Genomic DNA, 24,883 nt, shown 5'->3' on the forward strand with positions numbered 1-24,883 from the left:
GTGGTAAGAAATAAGCCATACTGATGAAAGAAGAAATGTTGAGTCAAAACTATTATCTTCAGATTATTCCTTAATGTCTCCACATGTTTGTTCATTCATTTTTTTTTTCTCAAGAAAAAGGACTAAGTGATTGGTAAGGTCAATTATAATTGCAATCTTTAAAAATCAAATCTGAAAAGCAAACGTAATGAAGAAAGTTAAAATTATAACATTCTTTTTACTGAATTGCCTTCTCCTTCTAATGTTAAATTTACAGGATTCTGTGAAACATGCCCTCATTTATATGCTTAACAATAAAATCAGTTGTCTTGGCTTCTGAGGGTTGTTTTCCTATAGCAGAAAATGCTAGTTAAAAAGAACAAGAAACAATGCCAAACTCAGGGGTTACCAGACAAGATCAGCAACGTTGACCAAACAAACCTCCAGACATAATCAGTTGGCAACTTTTTTCATCCTCTAATCTAGTTTAAAACAGTACACTGTAGGTTCCTTGAAATTTATCAGTGGAAGCTAAACAAGAAAAGACCTTGACATTTTGGAAATGTGCATCAGTACAGACTCCAAGAACACTGATGCAAAGTGCTTTTATTCATATTTTCTTTTTAAAAATGTAGTTTTCTGTTTCTTCCTTATCAATCTCCTAAACTACTGCAGATAAAGAAAAAATGGAAACCTGGATGGGTATTAATAAGATAATTTGTTAAAACTTTCCAAATTTCATGTTCTGCCTAAAGCTGAAAAGGGAAAGCCAAAGAGCTTCTTTATGAATACCAAAACGACAAGTTTTTCATTACATATTAGGATACTGTTCTATCAAATATTTCTTGAAATCAGTGGACTACTTTCAAGCCATCGATCAATCTTTTCATTAGTATGATCACAAATGCCACAACCACAACCAATAATGATAATAATTTAATTTTCACAACAACCCAAAAAGGTAGATGTGATTATCTTCATTTGAGATAGGAAAGACACAGATAAATTAACTTGTTCAAATTTACATAGCCAAAAAAGTGGCAGAGATTTTATCTCTAATTTTGACCTGTGTCTTTAAATACCACTACTACCAGCAAAAGTATGATTACTAAAAATGACAATTTAATGTGATAGACCTGTAAATCTAAGAATCAATGTACAGAAATACTATTAATGGAGGAATTTGTTAAATATCTCCACAGTGATGCAATCAGCAAAATCTAATATGCAGAGCTAAGAATTTGTTCTGTTTTTTTTTTTCAACAAACACACTGAAAGAGGTAGAAAAGACGGACGGGTAACTTAAAAGAGAGTTAAGAGACTTGTAAGCTAACTGCAATATGTACACTGATTTGGATGCCAAGCTCCATAAGCTTGGCCAATAAATAGGTAAATACAGAGATTCACTGTTCTATTTGGTCAACTTTTGAATATGTTTAAAATTTTCCACAGTAAAAAAACAGCCCATGTCTTAAACACTGGAATCACGTTATTATTTGAATTACAGACCAAGTATCAGAAATTTTAAAACTATCTTATACTTTCATTTGAGTGGCTTAATTAAAAAATAGTTACAAAAAACAAAAAGTTAGTTGCCAAAGCAAAGGAAGAAACATAACTCTTCTTGTCTAGTAGAAGGTGACATTTCTGGAACACACACGTGGCTCAGTTGGTTAAGTGTCTGCCTTTGGCTCAGGTCATGATCCCAGGGTCCTGGAATTGAGCCCTGCATCAGGCTCCCTGCTCAGTGGGGAGCCTGCTTCTCCCTCTGCCTCTGCCTCTGCCTGCAGCTCCCCCTGCTTGTGCTCACTCTCTGACAAATAAATAAATTAATTAAAAAAAAAAAGGTGACATTTCAACTCATCATAGAAAGTTTTCCTGCTGTGAAGAGTTTTGGTTACAAGAATGTTTATAAAAGGAACATTGAGAAATACAGAGTATCATATATTACCAAAATAATATTTAAGTTTTACTACATATAATTATTTTTCAATTTTAGAGACTTTCAAAGCCCACCAATATTCCGTGTTTAGTACACATCCAGTAATCAACTTTAAAAATTTTTGTACATTTACATCAAGTTGCCTACTGTGCAGGACAAAGTGTATGTGTATGAGGGGCTGTTACCAGTGGAGGCAGAGTATGTAAAGGGGGGACAGATGCATAAGCTATTAAATACTTCACTGTTGTGAAACCTGGAAAAAAAAAAGGGTCAATGGAAGTATAAAGTGAATTTAGGGTTATAAGAGATTCACTAGCATTCATAATGAAAACAAAACTGAAAGACTTAAACTTTAAACATGGACACTGCTTTTAATTGATTTTGAGATTGTTAGAAAACATTTTCAGAAATCAAATAGGAGTAGCTGGGGGTGCCTGGGTGGCACAGTAGGTTAAGCATTGGACTCTTGGTTTCCGCTCAGGTAATGATCTCAGGGTCATGAGATCGAGCCCCACGTTGGGCTCTGCGCTCAGCACTGAGTCTGCTTAAGACTCTCCCCTCTGTCCCTCCTCCCTGCACACACGAGTTCTCTCTCTCAAATAAATAAATAATCTTTAAAATAAGAAAAAAATCAAATAGGAGTAGGTAATAATTCTGATGTCTAACATAGCATACAATATGTATCAGATAATTTTTTAATGGAAGGAAAAGACATATATAGAGATTTTTATATGTGATAATACCTTTTAAAGATATGCACAAGATACTGTATGGAAGCTTCAAAGGAAGAGTCAGCTCATTAGGAATCTGAAGAAGGGGAGATCACCAAGGAGATGATATACATATTTATCCCAATCACCTTGTAAAAGGTGGCCATAGTTAATTCTCTGCAACTAATTCTCTCTCTCTCTCTCTCTCTCTCTCTCACACACACACACACACACACACACACACACACACACACACACACGCACATGGACTTTGCATTCAAATCCTACTTCCAATGCTTTCTCTATGATTGGATTATCCTCAGTGACTGTGACTAAGACTTCTGACTTGCTACATCCAGAGTAAGATAACATACATTCCTCTTTGGTACCCATGAATGACATGTTACACTTCTGACAAGTATCCAGGAAAGTCTACCTGTTAACCTCGAAATGTATTCTACTAAAAAGTAAAAATCTTGGCAGCCTCCAGAGTGAGGCATGCCTACTGTCTGAGTTCCTTTCCCACTCAGGCACTGGTCAGACTTTTGAGTTCATTATCACCTCATCAGTATGTCTTTCAGTTCCAATGGTGAGAGAAGACTAAACCACTCACTAACAGCCAGACTTTCTGACTTCTCTAAAGCAAAAGCAAATCCATAACAGACGGATACTTTTTAAGCCTACTATGCCCATTTATTCATTTTAATTTACTGGATCAATTAACTCAACCCAGAATAGGAAACAATTAACACTAGATATGTGATTAAATGGGCACCGCTCAAATACTCTATTGTCAGAATTAAGAGTAAGAAAGTCAAGATGTAAGCTGGGGGAGATAAAAGCACTAACTTACTTTTGATATAATGCTAATACTTGGGTTCAAGTCCGACAGAGATTCAGAAAAGAGATTCAGAAGGTAAAACAGCAGAAGTGAAATCCTGGTAAAAGCAATGAAGTATCCTAGGAAGTAGAAAAGGTATAGGCCTCAAGATAAGTAGTTACATGTTGCACATTTAAAATGAGGAATATGTGTGGTTTTTTGGTTTGTTTGTTTTCAGAGAAGAAAACAAAAGCAATCAATCCTTCTAAGCAAAAATATTTTCCCAGTGCCTTTTCTATTTTGGAATGTGGGTTCAAGTCTTCAATTTTTCTCTGGGTAAAATGTAGCCATAGTTAAATCTCTAACCAATCTTAATTGCTAACTAATTTACCTTTTCTGTCCATACTCAGAGAGAAAACTTCTAAGAATACTGAGAAAACAGGGGCGCCTGGGTGGTTCAGTCGTTAAGCGTCTGCCTTAGGCTCAGCTCATGATCCCAGAGTCCTGGGATGGAGGCCTGCATCGGGCTCCCTGCTCCACGGGAAGCCTGCTTCTCCCTCTCCCACTCCCCCTGCTTGTGTTCCCTCTCTCGCTGTGTCTCTGTCAAATAAATAAATAAAATCTTTTAACAACAACAGCAAAAGAATACTGAGAAAACAGATTTTAGACATAAACTTAAGAGAATGTATTCTAGATATGACTGTGCTTTCCTTAGACAAATACAGCATTTAATTTCCTACTTACAGTTTACAGTATACATGGAACAATAAGCTTTGAAGTCTTTTCCAAATGGTGTGTCAGTAAAAGAATCATAAACATTGACCATTTTTTACACTGAAATATAATTTTATTTATTTACATATACATATTAGAATATAAAAGTGCTTTCAAAAGTTATAATATGTAAGTGTAAGTAGTTTTTATCTTCAAAGTTAATAGCTTACCTTGGCAGGAAGGAAAGCTAATACTCAAAGTGAAGGCAGAACACATTGCAAGTAACTATAAATGTGGTATCTTAGGTTGTAAGCTTTCATTTTTCTATCACCAGCCTCATAATTCAAGTCATCAAGCGTGCTGACATTAAAATCAGAATTATCCTACACTACATACTTATGTCCAAAATTATCTGTCAAAGTTAACTATTCATATCAGTTTGGGCCCTCTTTTTTTTTTTTTTAAGATTTTATTTATTTATTCATGAGAGAGAGAGAGAGAGAGAGAGAGAGAGGCAGAGGGAGAAGCAGGCTCCCAAGGAGCAGGGAGCCCGATGCGGGACTTGATCCCAGGACTCTGGGATCATGACCTGAGCCAAAGGCAGACGCTTAACCATCTGAGCCACCCAGGCGTCCTGGGCCCTCTTTTTTAAGATACAAAATCACTTTACAAATGTAATTTTTCCTATTGTGATGCTGAAGAAGCCTAGCAATAAGAAGAGAGATGCAAGAGAGAGTAGGTTTCTCAATTCCTAGAGTTTTCTTTTTATCAATCTACTATTAAGGCATACAAACTCATTAATTTTTAGTCAGCAAGACTAAAACCAGACATGAAAAATGAAGTCAGGGATAACGGAATTAATCTAGCAAAATCTGGGATAATTTGGCTGTTCTAAAATGGGAAAAATGGGGTGCCTGGGTGGCTCAGTTGGTTAAGTGTCTGACTGCTAGGTTTCGGCTCAGGTCATGATCTCAGGGTCATGGGATCCAGCCCCACATCAGGCTCCATGCTCAGCAGGGAGTCTGCTTGAGGATTCTCTCTCCCCCTCTCACTCTGCCCCTCACCTCTAAAATAAGTAAATAAATCTTAATAAACTAAAGTAGAATAAAATAAAATAGGTAAACTAGTTTGGCAAACTGGAAAACCAAGTTAGAAATGAAAATTTAGAAAATATAAACATACCCCAAATGGAAAAATGCTAACTGAGGCAAGCTACAGCAGCTTTCACTAAGGATAAAAATTCAGATATGGAAAATTTTATCAGTTGAGAAGAGGTGAACTTAAAAACAACTGCTGATAATTGTGGAAATATCATTAGTGAAGATGATTATACTGGAACTCAACACCCATCTTTCTGGAATGGGGTTAGTATAATGAGTGTTTAATTCTTAGGAATTTCTTTAAGTACTAGATCTTATAAAGAGGGGGGAAAAAGATAAACCAGTTTTGTTTATTCTCACTGAAAACTGTATACTTGAGAATAAATGAATGTGGATGTTGCTTGATATGGTGGAAAGAATCCAGGGGCAATCCAAGTTGCAGATCTAGTCCCAGTTCTGTCACTAAATTGGTCTTCTGACTGTGCAGAAATTACTTAGCCATTCTGAATGCCTCTTTCCTTAAATGTAAACTAAGAAAATGGAAAGGAAGAGAGGAAACCAACCTGCGCTGAGAGCGCACTATGTACACCATGAATTCTTAGTTATTTTCACATGTTGATAATACTCCTGTTATGCTTACAACAACTTTGTGAATTAGTATTCTTATTTTCATTAAGTGATGAAAATTGATTCAAGGAGACTAATTTGCCCAAAGTCACACCTACAGAATAGACAACAGAACCAGAATGTGTGCCTAGCTCTATTTGACTCTGAAGTCCATGATTAAAAAAAATATTGCACTGCCTCTTAACAGCCTCAAAAGGTGTCAGTAACTTTAATTCTCTATGGATTTCTAATTAGAAACAGGCCATCCCTTTTGCCATTTTCTTATTAAAGACCTTTCTTCTGGCATACTGACCTAGCTCCCTGACAGGTTCTTTCTGCCCCAATCTCTATTCCCCCTCATCTACTTCCCATTTTGTGACCAGAGTGATCTGCCAAAGAGATACAAACTTATTTTTATATTCTTGCATAAAGGCTCAAAATATAGGAAAAAAATGCCAAAATCTTTGGAAATACATATGAATGTTTTCATAGCGTTGCTTCCAACTTTCCCTCCTAACCTCGTCATTCCAGTCATAAGCTACTCGCTATTGCCCATTATCAAAAGATTAAAAGGACTAGTAGAAGACAAATAAAAAGCATGGAGCACTGGGTGTTATACACAAACAATCATGGAACACTGCATCAGAAGCTAATGATGTAGTGTATGGTGACTAACATAACATAACATAATATATATAAATAAATAAATAAAAAGAAGTACAAGAGTGAAGTATCATACAGCCAAAGGGAGGAGACAGCTTTAAGGAAAAGAATGGGGTGGTGGTAATTAGTAGGGTATAGCAACTACTACAGAACATCCACATAGAATGAGGACCAAAAAGATAACAGTTTGCTCCTTAACTTTTGTTAAGTAAACAAATTCTGCAATTTCATATTGAAAAGGGTATGTCTCCAGTTAGGTATTTTGCCCCAAATGTAGGTTAGAAATTCCCATAATTCCAAACACTGCATATGACAAATTCAGACCTAGGTCCCCCACTGCATCAAGTAGGTAGATATCAATTCAAGTATATAATCCTATATGAGCACAGGGACATTATTTCACTCTCCTGTAACAAACTTGCAAGAAGAGAACTGACTACTTCTCAAAGCATTAAAATACAGAAACTGCTCCGATCATTGGCTCTAAAAGGATTAGCACCTGCTGAACATGATATGGAAAGAAATAATCCCTTATTTATAGGAATATGCTATTAATGTGGGAGTGATTCTTAGTCTTTCATTTTATTAGCAAAAAAGGAGAGAAGTGCTTAATACCATAAAGTTGGGGGCAGTGAATTCAATAAACTTATGGAAGAGAAGTAGGAAATGTTAAAGGAAGATAAATATTTACTATACAAATACCCAAGTGTTATTTATAAAGGCTTCTAAAGCAACTGCATGCTTTCCCAGTGTATCACCTAAAACCACGGGTAAAAGGTATTCTATTTTAAGTGCCCCTAGAGAACATTCATGAGGAATAGAGCATGCTTTAGAGGTCTCAAGTTTCTAGGAATGAAGCTACCTCGCCTTTAAATTATACTCTGAAGTGAAACTGATAATTCAAAGCAGAAGTGGCATTTTCTACACTGACAATTCAATGAATAATTGATTAAATAAAAACCATCATTGACAACCAGGATCCACTGGGTTATGTGCACCAGGCAACTGCTACTTTTACAAGAGAAACCTGTCTCACATGAGAATATGTAGCAAAAGAAATTTAAGTTTGAGATAAAGTTACATATATTTATAGCAAAGTGAAGGTCAATTGTTTCGTGTTAAGTGCTGGAGGAAAAAAGACTCAGAAAATAGGAATAAATTTAGCTTGATAACAGCAGGAGTAGAAGGCAATCAAGTACAGTCAATACTTCTTATCATGGTAGTTATAATGTATAAAGCAGCTGCAAACACTGAATTAGCGAATACCGAACTTTTGTTCCTAAGGAAAATACAGTGTTAAGTTTGGATAAGCCTCTGGCTACAATAGTTTCATCAACCAATCAATACATAACTGTATTTTATGTGTGTTCTTGTTCACAGGTATCTTACTAAATATATGTTATTGTTTCATTAACATTGAACTCATCACCAACAGCACTGTATCTCATGCCTGAATGGAGGTTCACGAACACGTATTTTCTCCATAAGATCCATCACAGCTTTTGTGTCTTAGGAACACTAAATGGTACTTCATGCTAAAATGTGAAATGTGGCTGAAGCAGAACATGAAAAGGACAACTGTTTGGCTTGGGAGCTAAAACAAGAAGGCAAAACATCACCTTGTTCAATCTCAGGTGGTGATGGGCATGTAGGGGGAGTCAAAAAGTTCTGCTATTCTTTCCATGTCCACAAATGATTCTGAAAGTGTCATGAGTATTGATTTTAGAGTTACAAGTAAATTTTAGCAGGTAGGTGAATTTGCAGAATTTATGAATAATGAGGGTTGATTGTACTTGTTTCTCAAATTTATTAAATGAAAACAAACCTTAATTTTCTACCCAGTCAATCTTGATTCCTCTTAGAGTGACTGTGATCTGAAAGGGTCTACCTTTTCACTTTTAGTGAAGTTTTCACACTTTTAGTTTAGGAAATAAGCAGGGTAGCTGCACATCAAGAAACTAAATGGACAACAAAATACCTATTCACTATGCTTCAATCACATCATCATAAATTCCTGAGTAAGAACATGTAAATAAAATTGTGGGTAAAATCAGTAAAGACTGAGTTTATGAATGGATCTGAAAAAGAAAGTGGAATTTGTAATTCTTTACATCCTCGGATTATAATCCATGATAAGGATACTCTTTTGTCAACTCTAAGGTGGATTCATTCCTAGTGGATTCTTGAGATGGAAAGGCTCAGAAAGATACAGGTTTGATTCCTGGTCATGTGTATTCTTCCAGCAACTGTAACAGCTTGACTGTATATATGAATATTCTACCACTGATTTCATGTAGACAAGTTTGTCTCTTAGAGAAATAAAAATGTGCTCAATAGTCAGGAAAGGAGTGGAAGAATTTACTAAGTAGAGATATGGAGAAGTGGTATCTTAATAAATCCCTAAAGTTTTGAAAAGAGATACTGAGAGTTTGCTTTTCCATTACAAAGGCCTATGAGTGAACACAGCTGCAGTAAGGAGCCTAAGAAATACAGGGCAGATTTTTTTTTTTTTTAAATTACCATTCTAAGAAAGGCAATGGGTATTGTCTGTTCTAACAGTAGCATAACCTTCCTGCCCCCTCTCTCCATTCTTTCAAAAACATTTATACGCCATGCAATGTTCTAGCAATGTGCTGGAAATTACAAAGATAAAAACAATATATGGCCTTGATAAATTCAGGACCTATATGGAAGAGACTATAGGGAAAGAGGCAAATAAAATATAATATGTTTTATCTGTAATATCTCCAAACTGGAAATAACTCAAATTTCTATCTATGGTTGAACTGACAAATTGTTGTATAGTCATGGACTGGAACACTACAGAGCAATGAGAATAAATGAACTCAAACTACATGTAGGTGTGGCAGAAAGCAAGAAAGTGATTCTGAAGATCTAAACATACCATATTAAGAAAAATATTTTTGTGTGGGAGGAATATGGGGAGAGGAAATAGAGACAATGAAGAATTTTACGTCAAAGATTCACCGTCTCCAAACTATACGCCAAGCATATGGCAGGCAATATGAAGCATGCAGTACAATGAGACAAGATCACTTAGGAGGCAATTAAGGAAATTCAAGCAAAAATCATCATGAAGGTACAAATCACAGTAGTGACAGTTGTGCTAAAAAGAAGAGGACAAGAGAAATCAAGTATTTTAGAGGCAAAAGGACTGGGTGCTAAAATGGTTGTGAGCAATGGAAGAGTCAAAGACAAGTCCCAGAATCATTCTGGAAGAAGTAGGAGGTATTATTGTTTTCTTTGCAGTATTTTTGTCCCATTAAAAGATTCTTAAAGAAAACAAGACAAACCACCTCTTTAGTGTTAGCCAAGCCTTGCAGCCACAAAAAAATTTCTGAAATAGAAATTGTAAAAGTTACCCCCAAATATTTTTGAATGTTCTATAAATTGGATAGTTCTTCCGTATCATATAGGTAGAATGGGATACAAACAGAACGCTGCAGACCTACTGCATAATTGTATATGTTGGAGTCTACGTGTAGAAACTATGTTTATAGATAAGGCAGCTAACAGGCAGGCTGACCTTATAAGGAAAATACTTGAAAACCACTGAGGTGTTAAAACATCTTCAAAGGGTTAGAAATGCTGGTCACCAGAACAAGAACACAGTAATATATCCATTAATTTAGTGCTGCTCTAACTATAGTAAAACAAGTGAAACAATATAAAATATCAGAATGTTCTGCATTTGAAAATGAAAGTATTATTATAAATGAAACTTTTCAGTAAGATAGAATGCAATGTGTGTGTGTGTGTGTGTGTGTGTGTGTGTTACATGTTTAGATATTTCACTGAATTGAGCAAAGGTCATCCTAAGACTTATGAGAAAAATAGGCAGCAAGTTAACTCTAGAATAAGTTACAGTGCTTGAGTATGCTTCTGACTATGAATTCTTGTAACATTTAAAAGAAAAGTCTAGAGAATAATTAGATTAATATCCTACCAAGTCAATTCAAATCACCTGAAGTCATGTTCTATTCTTTTAGTCAGTAAATATAAAAAGAGGGACTTTCACAGCTACACATTTAGTTGTGTTAGTAATTTATCTTTTATAATTGCTGGCCATCCAAAGAGGCAGAGAGTGGACTAGGTAATCTGAAGCACTCCCAAGCAAACTGATACGGAGAAAAAAGATGAATATTGTGTACAGGATACAAAATTTTAGGAAGAGAAAAAAAAGAATTGCATTTAGGACCTCTTCAATTCTTTGGAGTTGGAAGCCTATGCCCAAGGCACAGAAATTTCTAGGGATAAACTTGTCAGCAGTCTTTTCTAATTTGACATCTTTGATAAGCAAAGTTTTATCAAGTCTTTGAGGTACAAATGATTTAGAAGGAAAACCTAGTAAAGTGAATATGGAAGGAACACAAGACATTTAAATATACTGTAGTGATGTACTTGTTATTTTATCTATTTATTTTCTAATATTTTATTTTTTAAAGTAATCGCTACACCCAACACTGGGCTTGAACTCACAACCCTGAGATCAAGAGTCGCATGCTCTACCAATTGAGCCAGCTAGGCACTCCTGTACTTGTTATTTTAAAAAGTGGATATTATTTTGTGTACATACACATCACTAACTCAAAATTTCTTTACAGAACTTCCCAGAAGCTATCCCTAGCTAAATTTTAGTGGCTTTTAAATACATCCCATTTACAAACAACACACACACACACACACACACACACACACACACACACCAATCAATGCAAGACTGCAACATACATGCCTGATAACATATGAACCTGGCTTAAGGACTGCTTGTATCAGTCATAGATTCTGAATAAGTGTTTTACTCAATGAAGCACTGTAACTGCTCTTATATGTGTGTGATGTGTGTATACAGATATATATTAGTTTCCAACTCATGATCATTTTTTCACTGTCTGGTAATATAAGAGAAGTCACTGTTACAAAAATCAGGCCAGGGTAAAGGACTCCTTCCTGGTAAACCAAATGGTTCACCCTGCCTCTATATTCACATTTACAAAGAGTGGAATAGATAACAGACATTCTGTGACTAAGTTTCATCCCTCTAAACATTACCTCTCAGGATTTCATCTTACAGGAATAAAGCTGGCAGAAAGAATGAAAGAACTCTAAAGGAACTTACTATTTACTTACATGTGTCAAATGCTGGCCGGTGTGTATATGCTTTCCCCATACAATTTCTTATTTCAGTCTCCTAACTCTACGAGACAGCATTTACCAGTTTCATATACATACATGAGGAAACTGAAATCCAGAGTAAAATAAATGCCAAAGGTCACACAGTGAACATTACATTTAGTTTTAACTTGAAAGCTCAGGCTTTTATCACAACCTTAAGGAAATACTTAAAATATCACATAGGTAATACATTCTCATGGTTAAAATTTTTAAAAATTATGTAAAATTATGTGTATGTATGTAGAGTGAAAAATACCCCTCTAACTCTTGTCCAACGTTTTGTCCTCCACTGATCCAGAAAATAGTAAGTGTGTGTGTGTCCGTATATGTATATTCTTATGCCTCCCTCTTTTCAACCAATGACAGCATTCTATGCACACTGTTTTCCATTTTGCTTTTTTCATTTAATAATAACTAGAATTTCAGATGCATATGCCATCTAACCCTACAATTCTACTTCTGGGGCTATTATCCTACAGATATATCTGCATACATGCAAAATACCTTTTGTACAGGGCTATTTCTATCTTTATACAAATTTTGTATTATTACAAATTTATTACTATTTTGTAGTACTGTATGTAAAAGAGCTAAGTATTAGAAGTGACTTCAATGGCCAAATGAAGAACTATTGAATATAGTACCATGGAATACTATAGTACTGGAGGAGAAAGAGTAATGATATGGAGATATCCCAAATATAAAAATAGGTCAGCAAAAGTTTAAAAGATAGATAATGTACAGCAGGCCTGACAGTATGATGAAATACACACTCTCATGCACAGCTGATGAGAGCCTATGTGGTAGAGCCTTTGTTGAGAACAATTTAACAACAGGTACCAAAATAAAATATGCATTATGATTTGACTCAACAATTCCATTAAAAAATCTATTCTAGAGAGATATGCTTACATGTGAAAAGATGTAAGTATAATAACGTGCTCTGCAGTTTGGATGCAATACTGCAAAACTGGAAATAATCTAAATGGCCTTCAGCAGAGAAATAATCTTAAAAAAATAGTATAACATCTATATAATGGAACACTAACAAGTTGTTAAACAGAATAGAGAAGATCTTTATGTTGACATTGAAAAATAACCATGACATACTCTTCAGTTAAAATACAAATTGCAGAACAATGTATTTAACATTTCATTTACATACATAAAATCAGAAAAACAAATGTAAAATAAAATGAAACAAGAACTCTACCCCCCATCACAAACACATAAACAGACACACAAGTATCCTATATGCTTTCCCATTTCTACTAAATAAAGATTTGCTACTCTGAAAATGAAAACTTATTATAGTTAAGTAAAGACATACAGAATTTAAACACACCAAGAACATCTTTGTGTTGACCAAAAGTTTAAACACAAGAATCACATTATTAAAATTCCAAGTCCTTTATTTTCCAATGATAAAACTCAATTTGTGATGTTTCAGTGGCGATATGAAAATGTCATATGTAGGAACATAAATGAAGACAAAACCTGAAATAATACCTTGTTACAGTAAATGCTTGGGATAAAATCCAAGTGATACTTTTAGTAACATAAGTTTATGGGACTAACCAGCTGTAAGTATGCATGGATGCTAATTGGTAAATTATTTGAGAGGAAAGAACAGGTATCCCATACAGCACCTAAGACTGTTTTGCATACACAAAGGGCTCAGAACATAAATGGCAAAAAACAATGTTAAGAAACAGAAATTCTGTAATACAGAAACTCAGTCTGAGTCACGTAATAACAGGCAATCATGTTTTGGGGCTTTTGAACCAGTAACCAGATCAGAGATGGGATAAATGATTTAAATTTTTTCTATTCCGGATGTAAAGCACAGCAGAAAGCAAACCAATAAAGACTCAATGCTATTCTTAAAGCACACATGCAAAACTTATTACCCATATATAATATAAACAATATGGGATAAATTAAACATCAAAATTGTTTCTTAAGTTATAATCTTCACATAACTGGATAATATTACTGTTGACTTTTAAAAATAGGCAAAACGGACATTGACTTGACACTAAGGGATGAAAAATGAAGAAAATAATCACTGTGGAATAGAAAATAGCAGAAATAATAAGACAGCAATCATAAAGCCAGCATCAGTAAGTCCAAAAGTCAGGAACACAGAAGAAATATGGGCTTAAAATTCTCTTCTTTGGGAATTTTCCTCCTTTTGGTTGGGAATGACATATTCTGACAATTACTTCCACAAAGGAAATGCTTTTCTATAAATTTTTTCAAAATTACAAAGAGCTGAGAATTACACAGTAAATTTTTGGCAGTTAACCTTGGAGAGACTGTTGCTTGGAGCTGCTACACCCAAACACTAAGCTTCTCAGCAAACAGGGCCTGCTGCGGCCCATAAACTAATCTCTGTGGAGGGCCCCACTGAGAGACCCGCATGTTCTATGGCTAGTGCCAACACCCTTTTCAATACTCCAAAGGTTCCCTTGCAACTCTGCATAAATTGCCAGTTTCTCTTGGCTCCAGAGACAGCTTCACCTGCAGGGTTTCATTTTTCTGTTTGACACCTTAATGTTGATTTTCCTATATACTACAAAAGAGCCCTCTCCAGTGCTTCTCACACAATTACACAATCACTCCATTGTAACTTGGGAGAGGATTAATGATTGGGTTTTATTTGATTGTAGTTTTGATTAATCCCGACTTTGTTTAATTTGTGACCTCTGCTGGAATCCCAAGGGCTGGGAATTAGAAAATGCACACTGTACCACTGTACTCTGAGTAGTTTGAGCTTGCCAATTTATTTCATGCCTCATTAGCCACAAAAGCTATGAAATTTTAGTCCAAAACAGCTTCACATTTTTTCAGGGTATGGGTACAAAATTCTGTAAGCTTTTCATTCTGATTTAAATATAGTAAGCCAATAATTAAATCTATCCTGATTATACCCAAAGGGTCTTAATTCCAATTGGCAGGTATCTCAGTAAAATAGCAAACCTAGGCAAGTCATATCATGAGGCAGTTGTCCTGACTTCCCAAGGATTAGAATTAGTTTTTGTGAGGGTTGAAAAAAAATTACTTTTTAGAATGTAAAACCTAAAATATCTGTTGATTAACTTGTCCTTGGAATTCAAAACAAATCTATACGAAAAAATTTAACCCAGTTTGTATTAAATCTTAAAGATATTACATCATAGAAAAGGTGCTGTAGGTTTTAGTTACTTATCATTTGAGAATCAGGTATTTGTAACATTTTATTAAAATAAATTTATACTATACACCTCTATATAAATAAAAACGTTTTCTTTTGAGGTTCCCAGAATCAACAGGTTATTTATAAGAAATTATAAAAGATGCCCTTTTTATGACACTCAATTCTGCTAGTTGATTAACTTAAAAAAGTTGACTACAGAATGGAAAAATTACACATATAAATGTACACTGTTTCACCAATTCTTATTGCAGGTGAGGTCCAAAGCTCACCATATTATCCATTGACTTAAACTGTGCATTGTCTTTTTTGTATCCTGTCCAGTTCATTTTGTTAAAGTAGGACTAGAATTTAAAGATTTTTGAAAGCAATTTCAGTCTAAAACACCTTTAGATTTTAAAAATTCCCCCCAAATTTAATAATTATCTTTTCACCTCATTCAACAATGATTTTTAAAGGACTTCCCTATATCCTCTTCGCACAACATTCAGCTTCAGTTTCATAAAAATATTTGGTCTTACAAATGTCATTGGTTTCATTAATCATAAAAATACTTATTTCACTTATTCTTGATATTATAATTGACAATATAATTATATTCTTGACATATATGAAAACAAACATGACTAACATAGCAATCATACAACTCAAGAGGTTAACTGAGATGGGCAGGGTATATTTGAGAGTAGTCTACTATCTGTTCTACCATTCTATTAGGATCTTTAACAATAAAATGAAATTAAAGTGAAAATAAAGCCTCAATTAATCTAACAAGTATGTTAAGGATTAAGGAGAAATTGATCAGAAGGGCTTCTTATATAGCCTCAAAGTGCCCATCAGTGTAAAAAAGATGTTTACCATTTAAACTGTGGATCTGTGCTTCTAGAGATAATATAATTATTATCAATTTTATCAAGTGATGAGAGGTAGGAGCCACGACTCCCTTTCTTGTCTTTCTGTAAATTCCATTACACCACCTGTCTCTTATCTTTGTCTGTTTCTCAATGTACCAAGTCTAGAATGTAAATGAATAGAATATTGTACAGATAGAACAGCACTAGGAAAGGAAAAATCCTATCTTATTTTATATATACATATATAGTCTTACAGTAATGGGGTATTATCTCTGCTGTATGTTTGAGAAAGGCATCTTTTAAATTAAATTTTCTTTTGGGGCACCTGGGTGGCTCAGTTGGTTGGGCGACTGCCCTAGGCTCAGGTCATGATCCTGGAGTCCCGGGATCGAGTCCCGCATCAGGCTCCCTGCTCGGTGGGGAGTCTGCTTCTCCCTCTGACCCTAACCCCTCTCATGCTCTCTCTCTATTTCATTCTCTCTCTCAAATAAATAAATAAAATCTTAAAAAAAAAAAAACAACTAGCTTTAAAAAAATAAATTAAATTTTCTTTTGTCATAAATGAGGCTTAATATTTTTTTAAAATAGTTTTACTGGCCAAATGCATTTCCACTTTTGTGAGCTGCTTATTTATATTTTTTGCCTCCTTTTCTATTAGGACCAATGTTGCCATTTCATAGATGAAGAAAACAGAGGCCCTGACAGGTTAACTTCCTTAAGGCTCTATCCCTGAAGTGAGAATCTGGGTATCTTTCTAACACAATAGGTGTATAGAAATACTGTGGAAATACTGATCGGCAGTAACCTTATTAGCATGTAGGCTCAGAACACCCTCTAGCCCACAACCACCACCACAAACAAGGAAACAAAAAGGTTTTTAAAATAACATTTGTTGGGGCACCTGGGTGGCTCAGTCGTTAAGTGTCTGCCTTTGGCTCAGGTCATGATCCCAGGGTCCTGGGATCCAGCCCCGCATTGGGCTCCCTGTTCGGCAGGAAGCCTGCTTCTCCCTCTCCCTCTCCCCCTGCTTGTGTTCCTTCTCTCGCTATCTCTCTCTGTTGAATAAATAAATAAAATCTTAAAAAAATATAACATTTGTTATTTTTTGAAAAAATACTGAAACAGTAATGGGATACATCAGAACATTTTTGATCCTCTTTATACATATTTTGTTCAATTGGTAATAAAGTTTGAATTACATATTGGAGGGGACTAGCTTATTTTCGCTGAGTGGTTAGTGCCTCTAAATGCCTGACTCTGGTCTTATCATTCTAACTCAGCTGAAGATTCTAATATGCCAGGCAAAATGGTGTTATTTTTCTGAACAAGAGACTCTGGTGGACACTGTTAGTTGCCTATTCAATACTTATTCCATTGTCCTTGCTTTCTTTTACTTTTTCTTTTTTAAAAAAGATTTTATGTATTATTTGAGAGAGAGAGGGAGAGAGCGAGATACCAGCAGGGAGAGGCAGATGGGGAGGAAGAAAGAATCTGAAACAGATTCCACACTGAGTGGTGAGGCTGGTGTGGGGTTTGATCCCACAACCTAGAGATCATGACCTGAGCTGAAACCAAGAGGTGGACGCTTAACTGACAGTCACCCAGGTCCTCCATTTTCCTTGTTTTCTAATGGAATCTAGATCTTGAATCACAGAGTCCCTGCCCAACTAAAACATGATTTTCTAAGCTCCTTTGTCAGTAAGAAATAAAAGGAAATCTAGTGGGTGGGTCTTTAAGAGTTAGACTCATTTGGAAAACACCTTTTGCCCCTTGTATGTGTCTTTGTCTGTAATATGCCTGCAAAGCTGCAGTACCCAGCCATTTTGCAAACATGCAGTACCCAGCCATTTTGCAAGCATGAGGAGAAAAGCCATGTACTAAAGAATAGTGGAAAAAAAAGAATGAGCCCAGACCCTTTCGGTATCATGGAACCACGAAAGTTGTACTAGACTGCCTTCCTCCATACTTCTTGTTAGGTGAGAAAAATAAAACCTTGTCCTATTACTATTTTCTTATACTTTTATTGGAATAGGGACATCATTTGGATTTTAATTAAAAATGAAAACAATACTAAATTATATTAAAGTAACCTATCAAAAGTATTATTGAGAAAAGTCAATCTAGCATTTACATGTCAGATAGTTTAGAGTTGAGAAAAGAGTTAGGAAGACAGGTTGCAGTTATTCAGGGATAACACACTAAATGCTAAAATGCAAGTGGCTGCAGAAACAGAAAGGATATGAAATCTAAGCGACTTTGCAAGTAAAATATCTCAAAACAAATTCAATTCATGTGAAAGGATGGACCAATTCATAAATATGGTAGATGATTCAAGCCTAAAAATAAATGTAATTTAAGAGAGAGAAGTAATTATTTTAGGAGTGAGGAAAGAATCAACCAAAGTCAATATATAAATGTTCGTGGGTTACAAGCAAACATACACTCCCCCAACTGTTTTTTTTCCTATCACCTTTCATGCTTAAGGCCAGGGGTCAAGCTCAAGGTACTAAAGCGTATTCAGCAGTCTACTAAAATTTTAACAAAAACTCTATATGGGGTATGTGGTCATACTCCTGATTACAAATAAAGAGCCCCACTTATTCCTGTTATTGATGAAATAATACAAACTGTAGCCACAGACAGGAGAAAATGCACTGCTAAGAGAAGAAAATACACTATCCAACCCCTGAACTGAGATGAAAAAACAAAATTATGTTCTTGGGGAAAAAAAGGGTATATAGTTTTCAAACAATGCAATTATATATTTTGGGAAGCATAAATAATACTTGGCTTAATTTTCCATAGTACAGACTCAATCATTATAAGCCAATGGAAAAGTTTTTAAATTACTCAGGCCTAATCAAATACCATTCCATTCAGCTGTTGAAAACACTTACTTTTGGCTATATATCTCCATAGGAAAAAGGAAAGCATGGCTGGTTCAAGTGAAACAGCCAGAAGGATAATTGATAACCCTGTACAAGAAAATAATTGCTCTTTTTTGAGTTAAAAAAAAAAATACAATAGTGCTTATAAATTTTCTGCCATGGATAACAACCATTTCTAGGAATTTCTAGTCTAAAATAAGATCATCTACAAATCAATAACCATCATCACATTAGACTTACAATAACAATAATCAATCTACTACTCAGTATGTAGCTGAAAGCAGTAACTTCAAGGATCTAATTCATTCCAAATAAAACCAAAGACTTTTCATTGTGTTTCTTAAAGAACAAAGTCTCAATGGGAAAATGGGAAAGGAAATAAGAAACCATTCAAAAATAGTACATCTGTGTAGGTCAACACATTATATTAAATCAAAATTATGAAATTCAACATTAAAGATGAAGCAGAAAATTAAAATTAAGCAAATTATCTTAGGATTTATGTGTAAAATCCTTGACCTCGCTAAAAGATCTTAAATCCAAGATGGCATATCTTGGATACTTTTACCCCATTTTCTACACTTAACAACACCAGTTTCTTTCAGGTCTTTGAATAAACTAAGCTTTTTACCACCACTGGACCTCTGCTATGTGGATTCCTCTGACTGGAATATTCTTCTCCTCTTCTAATTCCTTACTGGCCTCCCTAGTCATATGGCACTCCTACTCATCCCTCAAGTCTTTTTTATCTAAATCTTTAGAAATGTAAATATTTTCTTCAGCTTACTGAGATACTGGTATATAACATATGTAAGTTTAAGGTGTACTACAATGATGATCTGATACAGGTATATACTGTAAAATGATTACCACAATAAGATTAGCTAATATCTTCATCCCATCACATAATTATGATTTTTATTTTTTGTGATAACATTTAAGACGTATTCTCTTCAACAACTTTCAAGTGTATAACACAGCACTATAAATTACACTCACCATGCTGTGTCTTTACATTCTCAAAACTTAGTCATTTTATAGCTGGAAGGTTATACCCCTGTACCAACGCCTCTTCATTTCACAAAGCCCAAGCCCCTGGCAAACCTGATTCTATTCTCATTTCTCTGAGTTCAGCTTTTTTAAGATTCCACAAAAAAGTGAGAACATACAGTATTTGCCTTTCTCTGTCTGACTCATTTCCTCAAGGTCCATCCACACAGTCATAAAAGAATTTCCTTTTTTATGGCTGAATATTTTACTGTATATACCTACACCACATTTTCTATATCTGTTCATCTACTGATGGACAGATTAGTTGTTTTCCATGTCTTGGCTACTGTAAATAACACTGCAGTGAATATGAGGGTACAGATATCTCTTTGAGATAATGTCATTTCCTTCTGATACAAACAAAGAAGTGAGACTGATGGATGATATGGCAGTTCTATTTTTAATATTTTGGGGAATCTTTATATTGGCTTTCTCTAGTGGCTGTACCAATTTACATCCCTATCCATAGTACAAAAAGGTTCGCTTTTCTCCACAGACTTGCGAACACTTATGTCTTAGCTTTTTGTTAACAGCCACTTTAGCAAATGTGAGGTGATATCTCATTGTGGTTTTTATTTGCATTTTCCAGATGATTAGTGAGGTTGAACATGTTTTCATGTACCTGTTGGCTATCTGTACACCTTTGGAAAATGTTTACTTCAACTCCTTTGCCATTTAAAAAATCAGATTCTTTGTTTTGTTGTTGTTTTGCTGTTCAATTATATGAATTCCTATATATTCTAGACATTAAGACCTCAATAAATAGAGGGTTTGCAATATTTTCTCCCATTTTGTAGGTTGACTTTTCATTTTGCTGTCTCTTTAGCCATGAAGAAGTTTTTTAGGTTGATGTAGTCCCAATTGTTTATTTTTGCTTTTGTTGCCTGAGCTTTTGCTATCACATTAAAAAAAAAATCATTGCCAAGACTAATGCCAAGGATTCCTCCCCACCCCACCCCATTTCCTACTATAAGTTTTACACTTTGCAGTCTTACATTTAAGTCTTTAATTCATTTTGAATTAATTTTTGTGTATGGTGTAGGACAGATGTCCAATTTCATTCTTTTGCATGAGATTATCCGGTTTTCCCAACCATATTTACTGAAGTAACTACCCTTCTCCATTGAGTATTCCTGGATCCCTTGTCAAATACTAGTTGACTGTATGTGCAGAGATTTATTTCTGGGCTCTCAATTCTGTTCCACTGTTCTATGTGTCTGCTTTTATGCAAATACCATAGTGTTTTGATTACTATAGCTTTACAATGATGTTTGAAGGCAGAGTTGTGATGCATGCAGTGTTGTTTTTCTTTCTTGGGAGCTTTGGCTATCTGGGAACTTTTGCAGTTTCATAGGAATTTCGGGATTGTTTTTTCTATTTCTGTGAAAAATGCTCTTGTAATCTTAACAGGGATTGCACTGAACCTATAGATGGCTTTGGGTAATACGACCTTCTAACAATATTAATTCTTCCAATCCAGGAAAATGGAAAACCTTTCCACTTTTTTGTTTTCTTCAAATTCTTTCATCAATGACATAATTTTTAGTGTAGAGATCTTTCACTTCCTTGGTTAAATTTATTTCCAGGTATTTCATTATTTTTGATGCTATTATTAATGGGATTGTTTTATTTTTTTTCAGAGAGTACACTGTTAGCATATGGAAACAGAACTAACTTGTACGTTGATTTTTTATCCTGAAATTTTATGGAATTTATTTTATAGTTCTTTTTTTAATAAAGACTTTATTTATTTGAGAGAGAGAGAGAGAGAGAGAGAGAGAGAGAGAGCCCGAGGGGGATAGGTTTAGAGGGAGAAGCAGATTCCCCACTGAGCAGGGAGCCTGATGCAGGACTCGATTCTGGGACTCCAGGATCATGACCAGAGCTGAAGGCGGTCGCTTAACCGACTGAGCCACCCAGGCACCCTGTTTTATAGTTCTAACAGAGTTTTAGAGTAATCTTTAGGGTTTTCTATATATAAGATCATATCATCTGCAAACAGAGACAAAGTAACTTCTCACTTTCTGATTCAGATACCTTTAATTTTTTATTCTTGCCTAATTATTCTGGCTGGGACTTCCAGAACTATGTTGACTATGAGTGGTATGAGTGGGCACACTAGTCTTTTTCCCAATTCAACTGGGAAATCTTTCAACTTTTCACCATTCAACATGATGTTGACTGTGGGTTTGGCATATATAGTCTTTACTATGTTGTGGTAGATTCTTTCTATACCCAATATGTTGAGAAGTTTTATCATAAAAGGATGTTGAAGTTTGTCAAATGCTTTTTCTGCATCTATTGAGATGATAATATGATTTTTATTACAAATGTGGTAGATGACATTGATTTGCATATGTTATTAAACTTGATTTTTGTTGAGGATTTTTATATTTAAGTTCACCAGGGATACTGGAGTGTAATTTTTTCTTTTTCTTTCTTTCTTTTTTGGACTGTAATTTTCTTTTCCCGTGGTGTCCTTATCTGACTTTGGTACCAGGAAATACTGGCTTTATAAAGTGAGTTTGTGAGTGTTCTTCCACTTCACTTTTTTTTGAAGTTTCAGAAAGATTGGTGTTAATTCTTTAACTGTTTTTCAGGTCAGTGAAATGATCTGGGTCCTTGGCTTTACTTCTTTGAAAGGTTTGTGATTGCTGATTCAATCCCCTTACTCATTATTGGTCTGTTCAAATTTTGTTTCTTCATGATTCAGTTTGGTAGGATGTCTGTTTGTAGGAATTTATCCATCCTAGGTTATCAAATTTATTGGTAAAGAATTGTTCACAGCAGTCTCTTATGATCCTCCGTATTTCTGTAGTATCAGTTGTAATCTCTCTGCTTTCATTTCTGATTTTGAGTCTTCTTTTTTCTAGCTAGTCAAGATTTTTTAATTTTATCTTTTCAAAAAATACCGAGCTCTTAGTTTTGATGATCTTTTCTACAATTTTCTCACCTCTATTTTGTATATTTCTGCTCTGATCGTTGTTGTTTCCTTAGTCCTGATAAATCTGGGCTTAGTTTGCTCTTCTTTTTCTAATTCCTTAAGGTGTAAAGTTAGGTTGCTTATTTGTAACCTTTGTTTTTTTCTTAATGTAGACATTTATTACTATAAATTTCCCTCTTAGAACTGCTTCTGCTGTGTCCTGCAAGTTCTGGTACGTTGTTTCCATTTCAGACTGCTTCAAGATACTGTTTTATTTCTTTTTTTGACCTATTGGTTGTTCAGGAGTGTACCATTTAATTTCCACACATGTGGGGATTTTGCAGTCTTTCTCCTGTTGTTGATTTTTAGTTCCATACCACTGTGGTTGGGAAAGATGCATGATAGGATTTCAATCTTCTTAAATTTATTAAGAACTGTTTTGTGGCCTAAAATATGATCCTGGGTAATGTTCCATTTGCACTTGAGAAAAATGTGTTTTCTGCTGCTGCTGGATGTAATTATCTGCAAATGTCTTTTAGGTCCATCTGAACTAATGTGTCATTTAAGTGTAATGTTTCCTTATTGATTTTCTGTCTGATCTATCCATTTTGAGGTACTGAAGTCCCCTATCATTATTGTATTGCTGTCTATTTCTTCCTTCAGATACGTTAATAACTACCTTGTAAATTTAAGTGTCCCTATGTTGGGTATGCAAATCTTTATTAATGTTATATCCTCTTGATGAAGTGACCCATTTATCAGTATATAATCACCTTCTTTCTCTCACGTTACAGTTTATGACTTAAAATCTATTTTGTCTGATATAACTATGCCTACTCTCTTTTGTTTTCCAGTTGCATGAAACACCTTTTTCCATCCCTTCATTTTGAGCGTATGTGTGTCCTTAAAGCTGAAGTGAGTCTCTTGCAGTTAGCGTAGTTGGGTCTTCTTTTTCAATACGTGGGCCACTCTAGGCCTTTAGATTATAGTATTTAATCTGTTTACATATAAAGTAATTACTGATGGGTAAGGACTTACTAATGCCATCTTATAAATTGTTATCTGGCTGTTTTGTAGCTCCTTTTTTACTTTCTTACTATTTTGTTATCTGTCTTCATGAATTGTAGCACTATGCTTTGATTCCCTTCTCTTTATCTTTTGTGTATCTATGTAGGTTTTTGCTTTGTGGTTATCACAGCTTACATAAAACAACTTAAATGATATAATGGTCTGAAATCAACAAAATCATGAATGAAAGAGGAGAGATTACAACCAACACCAAAGAAATACTAACAATTATAAGAACATATTATAAGGAACTCTATGCCAGCAAATTAGATAATCTGGAAGAAACAGATGCATTCCTAGAGATGTATCAAATACCAAAATTGAACCAGGAGGAAATAGAAAACCTGAACAAACTTATAACCACTAAGGAAATTGAAGCAGTCGTCAAAAATCTCCCAACAAACAAAAGCCCAGGGCTAGATGGCTTCCCAGGGGAATTCTACCAAACATTTAAAGAAGAATTAATACCTATTCTCCTGAAACTGTTCCAAAAAATAGAAATGGAAGGAAAACTTCCAAACTCATTTTATGAGGCCACCATTACCTTGATCCCAAAACCAGACAAAGACCCCATCAAAAAAAGGAGAATTACAGACCAATATCCTTGATGAACATGGATGCAAAAATTCTCACCAAAATACTAGCCAATAGGATCCAACAGTACATTAAAAGGATTATTCACCACGACCAAGTGGGATTTATCCCTGGGCTGCAAGGCTGGTTCAACATCCGCAAATCAATCAACGTGATACAATACATTAACAAAAGAAACAACAAGAATCATATGATCCTCTCAATAGATGCAGAAAAAACATTGATAAAGTACAGCATCCTTTCTGATCAAAACTCTTCAGAGTATAGGGATAGAGGGTACATACCTCAATATCATAAAAGCCATCTATGAAAAACCTACAGCAAATATCATTCTCAATGGGGAAAAGCGCTCAGCTTTTCCCCTAAAGTCAGGAACGCGGCAGGGATGTCCACTCTCACCGCTGCTATTCAACATAGTATGAGAAGTCCTAGCCACAGCAATCAGACAACAAAAAGAAATCAAAGGCATCCAAATCGGCAAAGAGGAAGTCAAACTCTCACTCTCTGCAGGTGATATGATACTGTACGTGGAAAACCCAAAAGACTCCACCCCAAAACTGCTAGAACTCTTACAGGAATT

At 35.0% G+C, this 24,883-nt stretch overlaps 1 protein-coding gene and 1 long non-coding RNA gene across 13 annotated transcripts in view; one reads left to right on the forward strand and one right to left on the reverse strand.

Moving 5' to 3' along the window:
• The window catches only part of LOC141371506 (uncharacterized), a 60,390-nt gene extending 56,342 nt beyond the window's left edge, over nucleotides 1-4,048 (forward strand). Inside the window, exon 3 of the long non-coding RNA XR_012376506.1 lies at nucleotides 3,862-4,048. This is a non-coding gene — a long non-coding RNA (uncharacterized lncRNA). The remainder of the gene's footprint in view (nucleotides 1-3,861) is intronic.
• ERC1 (ELKS/RAB6-interacting/CAST family member 1) overlaps nucleotides 1-24,883 on the reverse strand; it is a 582,903-nt gene that overhangs the window by 211,549 nt on the left and 346,471 nt on the right. The gene's annotated exons all lie outside the window — the stretch shown is intronic.

Source organism: Callorhinus ursinus, unplaced genomic scaffold (genome assembly GCF_003265705.2).
Source record: "Callorhinus ursinus isolate GAN/ISIS: 27379988/994484 unplaced genomic scaffold, GSC_fseal_2.0 scaffold74, whole genome shotgun sequence".
Taxonomy (NCBI): domain Eukaryota; kingdom Metazoa; phylum Chordata; class Mammalia; order Carnivora; family Otariidae; genus Callorhinus; species Callorhinus ursinus.